The sequence below is a fragment of the Adiantum capillus-veneris genome, chromosome 22 (genome assembly GCF_014529385.1).
Source record: "Adiantum capillus-veneris isolate H3 chromosome 22, ASM1452938v2, whole genome shotgun sequence".
Lineage (NCBI taxonomy): Eukaryota > Viridiplantae > Streptophyta > Polypodiopsida > Polypodiales > Pteridaceae > Adiantum > Adiantum capillus-veneris.
Window position 1 is genome coordinate 130,119,890 of NC_140952.1, and position 5,074 is coordinate 130,124,963.

The 5,074-nt window shown below is 40.8% G+C and overlaps 1 pseudogene; it reads left to right on the forward strand.

Moving 5' to 3' along the window:
• The first annotated feature begins 970 nt into the window (after window positions 1-970).
• LOC147430220 (uncharacterized) lies at window positions 971-1,557 on the forward strand (annotated as a pseudogene).
• The last annotated feature ends 3,517 nt before the right edge of the window (window positions 1,558-5,074 follow it).

Here is a 5,074-nt window from a genome sequence, read left to right on the forward strand (position 1 = left end):
CAAGAGGCATTTCAACTCGGTGGCTAGGTGTGGGGTCCAAGTGGCACCAAGGTGGAAATTTCAAGGGGTGATCCAAGAGGCGCACTCCAAGAGTCATCAAAAGGGGCGATTCCATGGCCAGACAAGGATCCGGTGGGTAGATAAAGCCCAAGTGGTCCAAAATGGAGCTCTAAGGTGGGGGGTTGGGGGGGGGGCAATGTAAAATAAAAATTTAGAAAAGGCAAGGGGCATAACCGATGTTGCTAGTACCCCCCCCTCAAGTGCAAATAGTAGAGAGCAAGGCGGCTCCTCCCCTTCAAAGGTACCAAATATGGGTACAAAGTGAACCAATCAGAGGCCGGTTGCCCGAATCGGAGAGGGCACCCCTTTATAAGACATTTTTTAGCCATTTTTCAGTCTTTTTGCCATTAGGATTTTTTGGGAGGGCCTTGAGCCGATGAGCGTGTAGAGAGCCAAGTGAGTGAGTGTGTGTCTTGGGTAGGTTTTCTATGTAGGGGTGTGTGCCTCCAAAGCCCCAACTGTATGTTTTCTTACCCAACGACCATGGGGGTACGCCGTTTGATGTAAAAGAGTTGTAAATGGTGTTTGAGCAGTGGTGAAGCTCCCATGATGTTTCTCTCACATCGTTTCCCCTCTGCCCCCTTCTCTACTTCTTCTACTTGTGTGTGCGGTGCCGGTGCGAATGTGTGTGCCCCCCTTACCCCTTCTTTGTGTGCAGAATGGAAGTGAGAGTGCAGTTTTGTGGGTGGAAACGATGTGTGGCTTAAAGCGAGCGACGAAATGTGTGGCTAGCTATGGTGTGCGCATTTGTGCGTCGATGTGAGTGCGGGTGATGGCTTGCCAGTGTATGTTTGAGAGTTTCAAAGGTGAACTCTAGCGGATTGGGGTGTTGTGTATGCCCTAGGCTATAGAGAGGCATTCTTTTTGTGTGTCGGTAATGTTCCCCCTCTCTAGCGTCACCAAGTGCTAGATGCGCATGCAGCTGGTGAAGAGGCGGCAGGAGCGGGAGTGCCACCGCTTGGCTCGTGAGAAGATTCTTTACGATATGTGGTAGTGGGTAGAAGTGTTGGCCGCACCCTGAGCTTCTCCAACCATGGGAAAGCTCGCAATTTCCCCTCTCCTGGCATCTCTAGAGGTCAGCCGGTTTGAAGCCTTGTTGACTGCTTCTTTAGACCATCATAAGCTGAAGATCTTTGGACTCAGCGAGATGGGCCTCAATAGGGGAAAACCCCATCATCTGTGGATGTCTGCAAAACCTCCAAATGTGGCAGAACTAGACACTAAAACATCAGATATTGGGATGCTTTGCATAGAGAAGCCCACCGCCCTCCATTACAGCACAAACCTTACTCTTCATGTTGGCAAACAATAGACTCTACCCTATCCAAGAAGAAGAAGAAGAAGAAGAGGAAAAAGAAGAAGAGGAAAAAGAAGAAGAAGGAAGTGTATCCGATTGGGAAGAGCATGGGTGCTTTTGATATTGATCCCTTAGGAGTGGTTATTGCAATTGACGTCGGCAAGGGCAAAAGGGAGGCACATAAAGAAGCAAGGCGATGATGGAAACTTATGCCCCTGGTCTAGTGTATGCACCAACGGACATGCCAATGGATGACAAGGTGTTGAGTACTGAGAGAGAATCACTGAAAATCCTTTTCAAGGCTGGGAAGAAGCATCTTCGGGAGAAAATCCCACAGCTAGTCTATGAAGGGTTCAAGAAATCTCTTCCACTTGCACAACGAATTGATAATTCAATTGAGGAAAAAAAGGCAACTAGAGGATTGGGTGCATCATGCCAACAATAATGCAAGTATCATGAGGCCATTGATTATCTCAATATGGCTCTAGAAATTTCCATAAGAACAGGTGTGACGTCAAGAAATGAGAGAGAGAGAGAGAGAGAGAGAGAGAGAGAGAGAAGGAGAGAGAGAGAGTCAATAGCTGGCACTTTATGCAATTGCAACAGAAGAGAAGTGCAGCTATGGAGCCTCTGGACACCTGGGTGGTTGCAAGCTACCCACCATCATGACCATTCAATATGACAAAGGGGTAATTAAGGGAGCAGATTCACACACTAGAAGTGGAGCATATGTGGCAAATTGGGCATCGAACAAGATTACTTGTCTACTAACAGATAATGTATATCTTTGCCGATCAGGAACAACAAAAACCGACTCTCATATCATCTCAGACTATGTTAGCATACAATCCACGTAGGAAGAGCTTCCACTGTGAAAACAATAGCAACTCTCGTGCGTGAATTGTTATATCAAAATAATTCTTTTCTTGAAGTAGGTTTAATCGTGGGTGGGTGGGATAAATATGACGGTGGAAGCATCTACGTAATTTCACTTGGTGGCACAATTTTGAAACTTCCATTTTCTACAAGAGGTTCTAGTTCTCGCTACCTTTATGGATTTTTGAAGATGATGAAGAAGAAGAAGAAGAATCTAAGAGGAAGAAGAAATGCCATAGGAACACTTTGAAGAGACCTTAAAGATCAATGTGTGTGTGTGTGTGTGTGTGTGTGTGTGTGTGTGTGTGAGAGAGAGAGAGAGAGAGAGAGAGAGAGAGAGAGAGAGAGAGAGAGAGAGAGAGAGAGAGAGAGAATCACTATGCTTTAGGAGTTGACTATGGGTGTCCATGATGATACATATGATGTTTATACTATAGTTGTTGAGATAGTATTTTTAACAATGTGCACACTTGATTGCTGTATTCTCACTTTTTGCAATATGACTTGCTAATGATAGCCATACACTACTCCCACTTAGTCCTTTCTTGGAAATTATGCCTTAGAGAGGATGTGCACATTGTTAATGCTTCTATATGGATAATCATGAGAACATCATAGAGCTTGTGTGTAGGAGGATTGGTGTGGCACGAGACTCCAATCGCAAAAAAAAAAAAAGAGCGATAAGGGGATTCATGTATTCCCCACCCTTATAAAGTCTCACTACAATTTGACGTTGAATCAAAGATCATGTGTCACAATATACTTACATTTTTGGCCGTCCCCCAACCTAAGGTCTATCACAAAATTATAGCCCTAGTGTGACACCACACTATCGTGTCAGACAGTGATTGAATAAAACCTTTCTCAAAGGCGGGGGGGTTTGGTTTTGAGGTTTTTGAGTTGATTTGCTAGGTTATAGTGAGACTATGATAGATATGTTGTTTGTCATTCTTCAGAATATGATGTTCAATGAAACCTAATTAGAAATGGGGCTTTTTTTCAAGCTACAATTTAAGCTCGCAAGAGATGTGCATGTGAGCATACATTGCCACAAGCAAAGATACACATGCATGTTACTACATGTTACATTTGATTGCTTGGTGATTGAAAGATTTCATAATCTAATGTAGACTTTTCTTATGCCACACTAATATTTGAAGATATCGTTAGTGTAGTACGAGCATTAAAAAGCTCAAAAATAATTTTTCAATTCCAAAAGCTCGATAACAAAAGCTCGCAAATATAAAATCCCCCCAAGGGATTATATATACCTGGACTTTTTTGACACCCCCCATCCGATATCCTAGTGAGCTCATTAGGCCTTACAATGTACTCCTGAATCAAAATTTTTTAAAAATTGACATCCATGGATCTTTTTTGTTGCAATTTGTTCCAGATGATTAGTGAGTTGAAGTGGTCACCGAGTTTTGTGGTCGGAATTGCTCCACCATTTTTTTGGTCTTTCCATTGAGCTTCAAGATTTGGCATTTGGAGTTGGAATCCAATTCTGACATTCTTACTTATTTATTTTATTTATTTTGGCTTTTATTAGCTTTTATTAGCAAAAATGAAAGGAAATCCAATTCTGACATTCTTGCTTATTTATTTTGGCTTTTATTAGCTTTTATGAGAAAAAATCAAAGGAAATTAATCAAACTACTCAAAAACTTTCTATCCTACATTCAAAAATACAAAAACACTTCTAATGTTATTATTTGGCCATATTTTTGTCGATTGCTCCATTTTGATCACGATTTTGGCTTGAAAACACACCATAAAAGTGAAAATTGCACTATTTTTTGCCTTTTTGACATATATGTACAATATATACTCACACCTAGGGGTTATCATATTGTGTTCCCCATTCACCTTGTTATTAGGACATATTATCTAATTTTTTACAGAAAATTTTCCACATTAACACACAATTACTTCGAAACATTGCCCTTTTTCTCTTCCAGATTTATACACTTGGGTCCACATTCAAAAGTTGAATACGCGCTTCCTCCTGGGCCTCCTCAATCACCTGCTATCGTTTAATCTTTCTTTCCTTTGCATTCTTTCCAAAAGAATATTAGTCAAGGGAAGGTTATATTTGCTAGTCGACATCCACTAATCCAATTTTCCATCATTTCTCCATCTAAGGTGGCTAGCTTGACTGCACCACTCAGTGAAACATCTTCAATGACAAAAGGACCATGTCCTTTTTTCTTGAACTTGGGTATATGTTGTTTCAACGAGTACACTAGGAATAAATTCCCTTGTTTGAAAACTTTATTCAGCAAATGTGATTCAAAAATTTGTTTTGGTTTTTGTTTCTATGCATATATATGGGAAATGGTTACTAAGCATTGTTCATCTACTCATTCTAAGTCTTCAGGTCGTTCTGACAACTCGTGTCCATTCCATTCCAACTCAATTGCAACTCTGAGAGTGGGTAGTAAGAACTCCATTGACAATATTGCATCTAGGCCATAGACAAAATTAAAAGGAGGTGTTCAAGGCCATTTTGAATGAAACTTGAAAAGCCCACAAGGCATAATGAAGTTACATTTCCCAATCCGTTTTCCATGAACTAACAATTTTGATTAGTACAGAGCTCAAAATTTTGTTTGTATATTCTGCTTGATCATTTGCTTGAGGATGATAGGGTGCAGATTTATTATGGATTACAATAAAATTTTGTTCGTATATTATGCTTGACCATTTACTTGATGATGATAGGGTGCACATTTTTTATGGATTACAATAACCTCATCTAGTAGGTGTTCTATCACCTCATAGAGGAAATGCGACCTGTGATCATTTACAAGCTCAATAGGAAGTCCATACCTTGTGAAT